This window comes from Elephantulus edwardii, unplaced genomic scaffold (genome assembly GCF_000299155.1).
Source record: "Elephantulus edwardii isolate Elephantulus edwardi_28Jun2011 unplaced genomic scaffold, EleEdw1.0 scaffold00150, whole genome shotgun sequence".
Classification (NCBI taxonomy): Eukaryota; Metazoa; Chordata; class Mammalia; order Macroscelidea; family Macroscelididae; genus Elephantulus; species Elephantulus edwardii.
In genome coordinates this window covers 1,896,150-1,910,907 of record NW_006399900.1, presented here as the reverse complement: position 1 = coordinate 1,910,907, position 14,758 = coordinate 1,896,150, and positions in this window count along the sequence as shown.

Genomic DNA, 14,758 nt, shown 5'->3' with positions numbered 1-14,758 from the left:
AGACTGATAACCTGATTACAAAATGAGCAAAAGACATGGAAAGACTTTTGACAATGAAGACACACGGATGGAAAACAGACATATGAAGAAATGCTCAAAATCACTAGCAGTAAGAGAGATGCAAACCAAAACAGCAATGTTATCACAGTAGCAGTGGCAGTTTAGCAAGGCAGTGAGCTTTATGAAGAAAATAAAAAAAAAAGTTACCTTTTCTTTTCCTTAAAAAGGAATAGGGTGTTCTGTGTATATAACTTTGAAAAAAAGTTTACTGGACAGAGATTATAAATTTGAATGAAACTACAGATTTAAGACTCAAATTAACAATTTTTTTCCTGCAATGTCATGAAAATAAGTAAGATTACAAAAGTTTTCTTAATTGTAGACTATAATTCCCCTTCATTATGCTACTAAAACCAGAGTATTATGTTTAATGGAAAAGTGCTTTGTCACCTGCTTATTGCCCTAGGCCTAAACTCAAAGTGTACCTTCAACCACTGTAATCATGGATTATTGGTCCAGTGCTTTAAGATTGCTTATTGGCTGGAGACAGACCTAGGAGCACACCTTTGTCCTCTATTGAAGCTATCCCACTAGAAGCAGGCTGTGCTATATATCCAAGTAGTTAGGAAACAAATTCTACATGGAAAGCTCAGCTTTTACCTCAGAAAAGAGTGTTCACAGCACCTTATGGATGGCATCTATGTGTTTATAAACTAAGTCAGTCCAATCTCTCTGAAGACTTCTGACTAAAGCCTCTCTAGATGACTCTTGCATCTCCCTAGTTGTTCATAACTCTACCCTTCTACTTTCAAAAAGGAAAAGGTTGAAAACTGTTCTATGACATGAAGTGGATTTTAGAGGTCGTAGACAACCTCCCATTTCCTCCGTTAGGGTTAGCACAAGGTGAACAAAAAGATGGAATACTTTATGGTACTGGACATGAATTTTAGATGGACACAGTGAAAACTTAGAAGGAGACAGGGTTGGGATAAGGATAGAGCCAGGCCTACCCTGAGAGAGAATGAACACCTCCCAAACTCATGGGAAGATGGTATTATCCATTCACATACATCTCGGCAAGTCCCAGTGGTTCAAGAGAAAATATTCTCAGACTCCTGCTTCTCTTAATTTTGAAGGTAATTATGCTGAGGGACAGGCCTGAGTGGGGATCAACAAATAATTTATTTGAAAACTAAGGGAAGGATTTGAATAAATATTTGCCTTTCAAAGGGGATATAAATCTGGCCCAGTAAGCATATGAGAAGACTCTCAATGCCATTAATTGTATAAGGAGTTGCAATGTTAATCCATTCTACCAGCTGTTCCTTGATGGAAACATGAATAATCTCTCTTCCCTTGTGATTTACTGGCTCTAAAAACCAACTATCTTGAAAAGATAAATTAAAGATTCTAGTGTTTATTGAAACATTTCACTTGGTATCCCATCAATTCCCAATTCCAGAACCCTGTTTTTCATTCATTATCTTCAGTGAAGCTGGGACTTCTTCCTTTAATATCTCGGGTCCTGGATCTTATATCTGCTGAAATGGTTGAATATTGACTAATCCATTTTTATTAGTGATGCTAAATATTTTTTTATCTTTATTTGATGCTCCAATTGTCACTTAATATATTACCCATAGAATCCTTCACTGTTGCAACTTGAATCTTGACTTCATTTTTTTACAGGTCTTGAATCTTGAGTAATACTGAGAACATTCTTTCCTTTTGGTTTTCTAACTCCAAGTCTTTGCATAATACTTTAATACTTTGTGTAATACTATAATACTTTGTCTTCTTCAGCTGACCTTTGACATTTTCAGTGAAGCTCTCTTCACTATTTGTTCTTTTTTATTTAGCTCCTTTACGTTCCAGAGTGAGCAGGTCATAATCATTTCTGATAAATACTTTGGTGGTTCAGGGTCTTAAAACTTCCTGTGTCTCCCCCATTTTCTTCAGTGGGCTGCTGAATCTCCTGAGCATGGATAGAAAGCCCATCACGACCTCGCCTCTCCACCTCTCTGCATTGACCTATCCTATCTGGTTTAGTGGTAAGAAACTGTCCTGGCAACCTAATGACCCATGATTTGAATCCACCAGTTTGCTCCATGAGAGAACGATGGACAATCTTCTCCTATGTGATTTATTACCCCTGAAAACCAGCTGGAGGGTTCCCCATCGGTCCATTCCAACTCCATAGTTCTCAACAATAACAGCAATCATCCTCTTCTCTCATGTTTTTCTCTTCTCCTCACATATACTTTTCTGTGCCCTGACTTGGTCTTTTCACTAGTTTGTTTGGAAAGCCCTGAGTGCTAATTTTGTTGTAGATTTCTGCCACATCAGAACATCTTTTGTTTAGATCTTTCTTCCATCCTGAATCTTAGACAGCTGCATCTGTCCACACTTACTGTCAGGCACCTTGAATAATTCCCTCAAGTGTTTGATTCTCTGTATTTTTGTAGATGTGGCATTCATATCATAAGGCATGTGAGAGGACAAGTTCGGGATGAGGGATTTTCTTAACTTGGGCAATTTCGTAGGCTTTTAAAGATGAGATCCACTGTTTGGTAATCTTCGTGTTCTGCTTTGTAACGGATATTTATACCTCCTACTGCAGTACATCCCAACTTGCCATTAAGAAGCAATCACATATCTTACATACCATAATGTCTTTCTACAGTCCAATAAAAACATGCTATAGCACGTAAGAGATGTGCTTCTAGCATATGTTGCTAGAGTAACAGGTGAGTAGCAATTGTAATACTCAAGGCTGACTCTGGCCTGACTTTGCGGTTGTATTTATTATGAACTCTGGTTTCGAGAGCTCACTTCCTTCCCCTACAGCTTTGCACACACTTTTGTCAATGCCTAGGACTCTTACACAGCTTCCGTTCCATTCTGAAGTTGTTATTGATAATTTTGGGAATGATGATGGAAATGTGCCTTCAATTAGAGATTTACATGAACAAAGAAAAAAACCTACACACTCTAATCCCCAGACAATATCTCCCATTCTTTCCTTTCACTGGACCCTTCCTGAAGTGTTGACGCTACTTTCATCCCTTTCATAAAGCCATGCAATAACTTGGCTCCTTTTCCTCCTGGCTCTGACTTTGTGGTCAGCTTTATTAGGAACCCTGGTTTTGTGACTTTAAACAGTCTATAATTTCAGCCAGACTTGAGCTCAGTCAGTCCTGAAAGCCTGCAAAATGAAGCATAATAAACACACTCTTATTTAGTGATGTCTGGTGACAGCTGGCGTAATGATGTATCTATCTTGACAGCAAAAGCAAGCTATTTATTAATATCCTCACTATATTCTCTCTCTTTCTCTCTCTCTCTCTCTCTCTCTCTGCCTCACAGTCTGAAATCTAAAATCCTACTACTCTGGGAAAATTATTCAAGCAAGTGAACTGAAATCCTCAGATTTTCAGAATCACCTACATAAAAACACCTTCAAGCAGAGATAGGACAAAGCCACAGACTTAAGTTGGTGTCATTTTGTTTCCTTGTCCCAGGGTGAGGCTGCCTTATAGAGGGTCCCTGGGAAGCTGATTGTCTCCACCTTAAATGACATAAAAGGCAGAGCAGCATCTCGAACCTTCCAAGTCCCTGATGGAAAAGAATAACAGCATCTTACAGTTATGATTTTTCAAAATTAGTCAAATTATACTTTGGATATCCTTCTCCACTTCCTGTTGGTTTGTTTATAATTCTTGGTTATTACAGGTTACTCTGCTCCACAATCAACACTCTTAACGGCAGCAGTCAGGAAACCAAAAGACAAATTGCACTGGGAAAATCTGCTGTCAGGACCTCTCTAGAGTACTGAAAAGCAACAATATCAGTCTAGAGACTAAGGTGCTCCTCATCCAAGCCATGGTCTTCTCAATTACTTGCTATCCATCAGAGAGCTGAACATTGATTAAGGATGACAGAAGAAGAAGAAGGAAAAAAAATAGGTCGTCTTGGAGAGGGTGAAATCAAGTTTCTCCTTGGAGGCTAGGATTTTGTAGCTCCATCTCACCTACTTTGATCACGTGACTAGGAGAGATCAGTCCTTGGAGAAAGACGTCATGCCCAGAAGGGTGGAGGGACAGCTCAGGAGAGGAAGACCTCAGATGAGATGAACTGATACAGTGACTGGGGCAATGGGAGTTGTTGTGTTGAAATTAATGAGACTGGCTCAGGACAGGCTAGGGTTTAGTGTTGCTGTACAGAGGGTCGCTATGGGCTTCAGGCAACTCGTGGCCACATAACAACAACAACAAAAATTTGCCCTTGAAAGAGAAAAGATTACAGGTAGACTAAAGGAGGAAATTATCCCAAACTGAAGTCAGGATACTCTGATAACTTTGGCCAAACAGTGCACGAGAAAATTCTTGGGTGATGAACTGGCCTTTTCCTAGGTGTATCTTTAAGTCAAAGTACTAAGCAAATTGAAATAAGTGAAAATGGTTCTTATTTATCTTGTTTTAGTGTAAGAAAAAGGAACCCTATTGATAAAGATGTTAAGAATTGAACTGCTGGGGGGAGGGAGGTGTGTGGGGAGAAGGGTGCAACAATGAATGAATGGAATTCCAAAATCTCTGTAGATGTTCATTGAAATGAAAAATAAACAAACTAAATAAAAAATTTAAAAAAAGAGTTGAACTGCTATTCAAAAGGCCAGTGGTTTGAATCCATCTGGTGTTTCACAGGGGGAAAATGGCCAGAGTCTAACAATAAAAATGTATAACTTCAGCAACCTGAAGGAAAGTTGCTATGAGTCAGAAGCAACTCAAGAGCCATAGTTTTGGCTTAGGTTCCTGTAAGAAAATGTTGAAATTTTTTCTGTAATTTAAAAGCTACACTTTTCCAGCAAATGAAGGCAATTACAATGCTGAAGAATTTATAGAGTAAGGATGAGCTCAAGCATTTCGAGGGAGGGCAAATTTACATAACATATTAAAGGAAGTTTTGAAGAAGATTGCTTGGGGCAAATCTGATGTCAGGGACCTCTCCAACACACTGCAAAGCAATGATGCCAGTTTGAAGACTAAGGTGTGTCTGATTCATGCTATGATCTTTTCAATCACTTGGTATCATCTGAGAGCTAGATATTCAATGAGTATGACAGAAGAGTTGATGCCTCTGAGCTGTGGTATTGGAGAATAGTAGCGAATGTGCCATAGAATATCAAAAGAATGAACAAATATGTTTTGCAAAAAGTGCAATCAGGGTGTTCCTTAGAAACAAGGGTGGCAGAGTTTCACCTATCATTTTCTGGGCATATTCCTAGTTGATGCTATTCCTTGGAGAGTGATATCATGCTTGGAAAGTGGAGGGTAAACAAAAGAGAGGAAGACCTCTAATCAAGTAGATTGCTGTGCTGACTGCAGCAATGACAAGTGTATCAGAGCCAACAAGAATGGCCCAGTATAGGACAGAATTCGGGTCTTTTGTTCGTAGAGTCACTACGAGTCATGTTTGATTTACGGCATGTGAGGACAACCACCGCTACATGCTGTCTACAGAGCAGTGATTATAAGATTGGTACAGGTGTAGGTTAAGTTTTGCCATTCTACATAGGTTTGTTAAGTCATCTACAGGAGCTGGTTCTACAGAAGCTGATGGCTGGGATTGGTGAGCTGTAGGGTGGAATGTTGATTCACTAAGGGAAGTGAGGAGATGTGATAAGGCCTCCTATTAAAAAACCCATTAGGGCCTGAGAGTTGCAGGCCCTTGGGCCTGATTTAAATTTTTTTTCTGTCAAACATTCTTCTAAATGGTGTAGCACTGGTCTGTGCATTTCTGTACAGATGTAACTCGTGGTTGCTCTGATGCTAAACACCATGACACTGATGTGCCAAATGCGATAATGGTTACTCATGGTGGACAATATTTGATGAAGCTTCACAATTAAAACAAGCTTGGAAGCAGGAGTGGCATCTACTTCTGAAATGGATTGCCTCTGGAAACTCTATGAACAGTGCTCAGGTCTTTCATTCACTGGGTCGTTATGAGTCATATACGACTCGACAGCATTTAACAACAACAACAACAACAACCACAACCAACTCTGTGGTGCCTAAAATCAGCAAAAACTATGCACTCACTCACTCACTCACTGCCCTTGAGTTAGAATTGACTCATTGCTAACCCTCTATTGGGCATTTTAAGCATAGGGCACCTATGATTGCCCACCTTTCTTCTCACAGGGTTGCTGATATATTCAAAAGGCCTGAGAGGTGTACATTTGGGTTCACGGTTCAATCCCCTATTTTGTTTTGATTGAGCACCATTGAGTCAGAACTGACCCATAGTTAGAAAACCCTCCAGAGGGATTTCTGAGGCAGTAAACTGCACATGAGGAATCGACCCTTCTTTCTCCTACAGAGCCACCAATGCATTTAAACTATATGCCTTTCCAATGATAGCAAAAGTGCTGAAGAGCAATGGTGTCTCTTTGGAGACAGGTGCATCTGATACAGGCCATGGTCTTCGCAATCACCTGTTATGCATCAGAGAGTTGGAAAATAACCAAGGAGGATAAAAGGAGAATTGATGCCTTTGAGCTGTGGTGCTGGAGAAGAGTATTGAGAGTACCATGGACTGCTAGGAAAACAAACAGATTCATCCTGGAAAGGGTTAACGGGTGGCTCCTTGGAGGCAAGGATTCTGAGGCTCCATCTAACATACTTTGGACATGTTGTGAGGCGAGACCGGTCCTTAGAGAGGGACATCATGCTTGGGAGGGTGGAGGGACAGCGCAGGAGAGGAAGGCCCTCTATGAGGTGGATTGATTCAGTGACTGGGATAATTAGGATGGGAGTGTCGGAGACAGTGCGATTGGCACAGGACAGAGAGGAGTTTAGGGCTGTTGTACATAGGGTCGCTATGAGTCGCAGGTGACTCGATGGCACATAACAACAACAACTTAGCCACCAGAGGCCCCTGGACTACGGTAAATCACATCTTTTTAACTGGGAAACTTACTGTACTGGTTTCACTTTAGAGTGCTAGTATACATTCATCTTATGACTAAAGATAATATGCATTGAAATAATTGCTTCAAATGTTTTCTTTATTTTAATTAGTTGTGTGTCCTCTAATTAAATTGTAAGAATTGGCTACATTCTAGCTACAAGTCCTTTGCCTCATATGTGCGTTTTATAAACATGAATTAATTCTGTACTTCAACATTATGTTTTCTTAAGGTATTTTTTTTAAAGTAAGTCTTTTTATTTGGTGCACTTCATTTTATCCATTGTTTCTCTTATGGTTTGTTATTTTTGTCTTTTAAACAATCTTTGTTTATCCAATATTCACACAATTTTTTTCCCTATTTTATATTGCGAGTTTTACAGTTTTAGGTTTTACATTTGGGACAATGATTTATTTTCAGTTATTTTTGTGTGTCTTTTTTTCCCCATGTGGTTCTTTGTTTTTCCTTTCCATCTGGCCATCCTGTTTATGCAGTATCACTTGTTGAATTGATTTTGCATTCACTATTGAATTACTGTGTAAAGTTTGTCAGAACCCAGTTGGCTGTGTATGTGGGATTCTACCTTCAGATTCTTCTTCTATATTACTTATCTATGTATCTATGTTTTTACTAATACTAAACTTTCTCGATAATTAATATTTAAAGGACAGCAAATCTGGGCCATGAAACTTTTTTTATTAAGTTTAATGAAAGTTTACAAAGACTTAGGTTTTGTCATTCATTGTTGCACTTTTCTCCCTGCCCACACTATCCCCCCAAAACTTTGACATCATCTTCATACCATTAATTTTTCTCTACAAGCTCAACTTATTGTCACTGAATTAGAACTAACTCATAGCTGAACCTCCACTGGAGGCTGTATGAAAATCCACATGGAAGGAGATTGCTAATCTTTCTCCCTCAGAGCACCTGATTTAAGCACCTTTGAATTGGTAGCTCAACTGCCTACCTCTAGGCTACCAGAACTCCCTAATCTGTACATAGAGATCCCAATAGTTTTACTCTCTTCTCTCACTTTTCAGACCCTGTAATAGCTTGCCATTCTGTAAAATATTCATGATCTCATCATTTCAAATACCCAAAAGTACATTTTCAGTATTCTAGTCTCTCAGGGTTCTGCTGTAAAGAGGTATAAGATTAACTGTGATAAGTTCTTATAATAGTTCTTTCTCTAATTTAATACATTTGTATTTTTCCATTTAGACATCTTAAATATTTCAATGCAAACATTTGACTTCAGACATTATAACAGGTTTTCTGTAGTAAGTAGGGGTTGGTAGACACTATTGAGTCAATTCTAATTCATAGCGATCCTATGTTTAAAAGAATAAAAGGCTGCCCAGTCTTGAGCTAGCCTATCTATAATTGTTATGTTTGAGCCCCTTGCTAGAGCTACTGTGCCAATACACCTTGTTGAGGATCTTTCTCTTTTTTATTGACCCTCAATTTTACCACAAATTTCTTGGCACAAACTGATAAGCATGTCTAGGACTGAATATGTCAGTTGGAATACATCAAGTGATAGCCCATCCATCCATGAGGCCTTATTTTTGAGTTTTTTATTGGTTTGCTTACAAAGTTTGTATAACATTGTATTTCACTGTATTCTTCATTCACATTGTGTTTCATACAATCATTCTCGTGCACTAGGTTTTATAAACTTATTCATCACCATTGGACCTTGCCCTTCATTGCTCTTTCTTTTTGCCTGCATCCTTCCCCTCCCACCCCCCTACTCAATCTACCAAACTGTGCAATCTTCTGGTTTCACCTCTACCTAGCCTCACCATAAGGTCCCAGTCCGCTCTGTGGAGTGGGGCTTTATTTTTGTCAAAGCCTTCACTGCAGCTTGAATGTTTCCTTCACTACCATTGGCTCTTGATCACAGCCTTCTTCACAAGATATTTCAGTGGTGGCCAATTTTTTTGTGTGCCCTTTTTTGGTACAGTAACTCTGTGTATTCCTTCCATCTTGGTGGATGCTTCCTGGATCATTCAAGAGTTTTCCCACAGCATTTCTCAGAATTGCATCTCGAAGCTTGAATTTATTTTTAAATTCTTTCAGATTGAGAAATCCCAAGGGAGTTCTTCCATTATTTTTTGTTGTTGTTGTTGTTGTTCTCTAAGCTCTTTGTGCATTTCATTATAATACTTGGCTTCATCTACTCAAGCTGCCTTTTTCTTTTTTTTTCAAGCTGCCTTTTGAAATCCTCTGTTCAGCTCTTTGGCTTCTGCTTCTTTTCATTTCTTTGATTTTTGATATATTAGTTCAATTTTTAGAGGTTTTTTTCTGAAATCCATTTTGGTCTTTTCTTTCTCTTCTGTTTATGTAATGACCTTTTGCTCTCTTGATGGACAATATCCTTGATGTCTGTCATAGCACAACTCATCCAATCTTCAATCCTTAGCACCTTAAAACCTATTCCACTTTTTTTTTAAAAAAAGCCTATTTTTTGAAGAGATTTTTAACTTCAAATGGGATGAATTCAAGACCCTTTTTTGTTCTAATGGATTTGTTTCAATCTTCATTACCTTCAGTTTGAACTTGCACATGGGTAATTGCTGGTCTGTTCCGCAGTCAGTAAGTGGCCTTGTTATTGAGAGTCTTCAATGATCATTATCTCCACAGATATAGTCAATCTGATTCCTATAGTCCATCAGGGAGGCTCATGTGTAAAGCTGCCACTTGTGTTTCTCAAAAAAAAGTATTTGTGGCGAATCAATCATTGAACATACAAAATTCAATCCTTCTCCAACCTCATTTCTGTTATTAAGTCCATGTTTTTCAATTCTAATTCCTTCTTCTTTGTTTCCAACTTTTGTATTATTCACTAATTATTATGAATGCACCTTTTTTTAACTCTTTACATCTTTTAATTGAGATTTTAATGAAAGTTTATATAGAAAACTTGGATTTCCATGAATTTTTTTTTTCTCTCACTTTTCAGACCCTGTAATAGCTTGCCAGGATAGTGAAGCTTCATCTCATGTATTTGGGCATGTTGTTAGGAGACCCTGTTCCTTTGAAAAGGACATTAAGATAGGAAAGGTTGAAAATAAGAGAAGACCCCAAGGAGATGAAATGACACAGTGACTGCAATATGAATTCAAGTATGTTAGCACAGGTGAGGATTGTGTAAGAAAGGACAAGCAAGGTTCAGATCTGTTACTAATAGGGTTGCTATGCATCACACTCAACATGATGGCTTATGACAACAACAAAAACTATTTACCAAGTCACATATCCTTTTCAGAGGATGAACTTCTCCTGATAATATGCTTAAAGTATGTATGAATAAGTTGTGTGCTATCTTTGCTTAAAAGGAACATTCTGTTTGCACTTCTCCCAAGACAGATTTGCTGCTTTTCTGGTAGTGCATTATATACTCAATAGTTTTCGACAATACCATAATTAAAAAAACATAGATTCTTGTTCAGTCTTGTAAATTCATTTTCTAGCTTTAACATTTTAACAGTTTTTGTTGTTGTCCTGGGTCATCATGGCTTTTGCAACTCATAGCAACCCTATGTACAACAACTCTGAACCCTGCTCTATCCTGAGCTAAGCTTGTTGTCTCTAACAAATCTACCCCTGTTATCCCAGTCACTGAATCAACCCTCTAATTGAGGACCTTCCTTTCTTGCGCTGTCCCTCTACCCTTCAAAGCATGATGTCTTTCTCCAAAGACTGCTCTCTTGCAACATTCTCCAAGTATATCAGAAGGAGCTTCAGAATTCTTGCCTCCAAGGAGCAGTCCAGTTCTGCCCTCTCCAGGATAAACCTGCTTATTCTCCTAGCTGTCCATAGCATATTCCATACTCTTCACCACCGCAGCGCAAAGGCATCAATTCTCCTTCTATAATCCCTAGTCATCATCCAGCTTTCTGCTGCATCCAAGTAATTTCTAAGGTCATGGCTTGGATCAGGCACACCTTAGTCTCCAGACTGACATCATTGCTCTTGCATACTCTGAAGAGGTACTTGACAGTAGACTTTCCCAATACAATTTGTCTTTTGCCTTCCTGGCTGCTGATACCAAGAGTGTTGATTGTGGAGCCAAGCAAACTGAAGTTGTTATGTATATAATATTTTCATTTGAGTGGAAATACCATGACTTGAATCAGATACACTTTTATTCTCAGAGTGAACTTTAATTCTGAACTCTAAATAGAACACTAATTCTTTGTACATTAGGACTTTTAAGATCTACTTTGAAGCAAGTTTTCCCAATGCAATATGTCTCTTAATTTCTTGACTGTTGTTTCCATGAAAACTGACTATGGTTTCAAGTAAAATTAAGTCCTCAATTAACTCAATATTTTATTTGAACATTTATTATGGAGTTCCTTATTGGTTTATTCTGGAGAATGGCTATTTTCTTTTCAGGAAAGTATAATCCACAATGAAGGCTGTAGTCTTTCATCATCTTCGGAAAGTGCTTCAAATCTTCTTTACTTTCAACAAGCATGTATACATAATTTATATCCCTCAGATTGTTAATGAATCACTCAGCCATGATACCATAATCTCCATATGTCCAGTTCTCCAGATTATTTGCCCAACATATAGATTAAATAAGCAGAATGAAAGGATACTATCCTGACTCATATTTTCCTGGTTGTAAATCAAGTATCTGAAAGTTCTGTGGATGTACCATTGTGAGCATTTTTAAATATATTCAGTAAAATTTTACTTTTATTGGATAATAATAATATTATTTGCTAATTTTCAGATTCTATTGAATTGTCTTTTTTTAGAATAGATACAGGTATGGCTCTCTATCAGTGTTTTCCAGGTAGCTATTTTACAATCTTACTTTCATGCATGAGTGATTGCTTCCAGCTTTGTTCCCATTTGTGGAAGGTTCCAATTGATATTCTGCCAATTCCTGGAGCCTAGTTCCTCCCCACTGCCTTTAGTACAGCTTGAACTTTTTTCCTGCAATACTATTATTGTGATTTGGTCTTAAAATCTGTCTTGAAATGATTTAATGTGGGTTTTTCTTTTCTCCAACAACTCTGCATATTCCTTTCATCTTCTTTAGATGTTTTCTACATCATTCAATATTTTGCCCAGGATTTTCTCTTCAGTACTTTCAGTTTGAGAAATCCAAGTGCCTTCTTCCCTTTTTGTTTCTGAATTCCAGATCTTTGAATATTTCATTAAAATACTTTTCTTTTTGCTTAAGACATCCTTTGAAAGCTTCACTTTCTTCTTTATTTCATTTCTTCAATACAGTTTCTCTATATTCTAGTGCAAGTGTCAGAATTTCTTCTGACATCCATTTTTCTCTTTTCTTTCTTTCCTGTGTTTTTAATGACCTTTTGCTTTCATCAGCTATGATGTCCTTGATATCATCCCACAACAGGTCTGGTCATCGGTCATTAGTGTTCAGTGTATCAAATCCAATCTTGACTTGGTCTCTTAATCTAGACATGATATATTCAAGGCACCTTTTTTTTTCCTCTTGCAGACTTGTTTTCACTTACTTCCTCTTGAGTTCAAATGTAAATAATTGGTGATATTTTCCTCATTAAGGGCAATAATAAAAGCCATCTTTTAAGATCAAATATACCATTTTGTGCCTTTTAAGGCAGTAATGGTTAAACATTGACACTTGGGCTGTTACTAAACATGCAAGGGGTTCTTTCCGTTGTCAGTCGTCAACAAGACAGATGTATTGCAATATCCAAAACACTTTATTACAGATCTGAGAGAGCAGAGAGAATCTTTTCAAAAACTGCCTTCCTGTTTAAGAGTTGTGATGGGCTTTTATACTTTAGATGTTACCGTTAGTAGTACACAAACAGCTTGTGATATACATACATATATATATATATAACACATGACTGCTATACAGTCATGTTCAAAGAGATAAATGCTAATTCATTTGTATATAACTGAGAAAACCATCTTCAAAGAGGTAAATACTAATCCAGAAAAGAATTAAAGATAATTGAGAAAAACAGTTTCAAAGAGGTAAATACTAATTCAGGAAGGATGCACTTCCTGTCCTGGTAAATAACCAGTTTAAATTACTTTTTTGTTCTTATTATGTGCTATCCAGTCACCATCTATGTACAGCACCTCTGAACCCTTCCCTATCTTGGGTCAGTCTCACTAATTCTAACACAACAATCCCTATTGCCTCAGTCACTGTTATCAATCCCTTTCACCTGGGGTCTTCCTGTTCTGCGTTGTCCCTCCGTTCTTCCAAGCATGATGGCCTTCTCCAAGGACCGATATTTCCTGGCCACGTGCCCAAGGTATGTGAGACAGAGCTTCAAAATCCTAGCCTCCAGGGAGAAACTTGTTTTCACCCTCTCAAAGACAGACCTATTTGTTTTCTTGGCAGTCCATGGTATGTTGTATGTTCAAGAATCTTCTCCAGCACTACAACTCGAAGGCATCAATTCTTCTTTTGTCATCCTTAATCATTGTCCAACTTTCTAAAGCATAACAAGTAATTGTGAAGATCATGGCCTGGATCAGGTGCACCTTAGTCTCTAGACTGACATCGTTTTTAACATTCTGTAGAGGTCCCTAACAGCAGATTTTCCCAATGCAATTCATCTTTTGATTTCCTGACTGCTTGCTGGTACCAGGAGTGTGGCTTATGGAGCCAATAGTTAACAACCTCAATCTCTTTTCCATCTATGGTGCTGCCAATTGGCTCAGTGGTGAGACTCTTTGTCTTTTTGATGTTGAGCTTCAAACTATATTGAAGTCCTCGACCTTCGGCAGCAAGCACTTCAGGTCTTCTTTAGTTTCAGCAAGCAAGGTTATGTTGTCTGTATATTGTGGGTTGTTGGTGACTCTTCTTCCAGTGTTGATGCCACATTCATCCTCATAAAGCCCTGCTTCCTGAATGATTTATTCTGCACAAAGATAGAAAAGGTATGGAGACAGGATGCATCCTGTTCCTGATTTTGAACCATACAGTGTTTCCCTGCTCTGTTCTGAAGACTGCTTCCTGGTCCAAGTATATATAAAAATGACTTTACATGACTAAAAAAAGACAAAAAAATTAAAAATAAAATCTAAGGTAAAGCAATAAGTTTTACAGGCTAGAAGCAACTGATAGCAGTTTTACAACTGACCATATGTTTGAATAACACTGAATTTATTAATACATCCTATAAGGTTAATGATGATGTGAGTTAAGACTTTAGATTGTGTTGTGTTTACACAGTAATGCTGTTGTTGTTATGTGCCTGCAAGGCACTTGTAACTCATAGCGACACTATGTACAACAGCTCTGAACCCTTCTCTATCTTGAGCCAACTTCATTGTCTCTGACACACTGACCCCCATCTCATCCAGAGTCTTCCTTTCCTGCACTGTCTCTCCACTCGTCCAAGCATGATATACCTTTCTAAGGATTAGTTGCCCCTTGCAACATGCCCAAAATGGGTCAGACAGAGCCTCAGAATTCCTTGCCTCCAAGGAGTGGCCTGATTCCATCCTCTCCAGGGTAAATCTGTTTTTCCTTCTGGTAGACCATGGAAACGCAATACTCTTTGCAAACACCACTACTCAAAGACATTGATTCTTCTTCTATCATCTGCCCTTAGTCATTATCCAGCTCTCTGATGCAGAGCAAATAATTGCAAAGACCATGGCCTGAATCAGGAGCATCTTAGTCTCCAGACTGACACTGTTGCTCTTCAGTACTCTAGAGAGGTCCCTAATAACAGATTTTCACAATGCAATTCAGTAATATAGTTATAGATATCTATCTCTTTATAATATGTATGGTGTTTATAT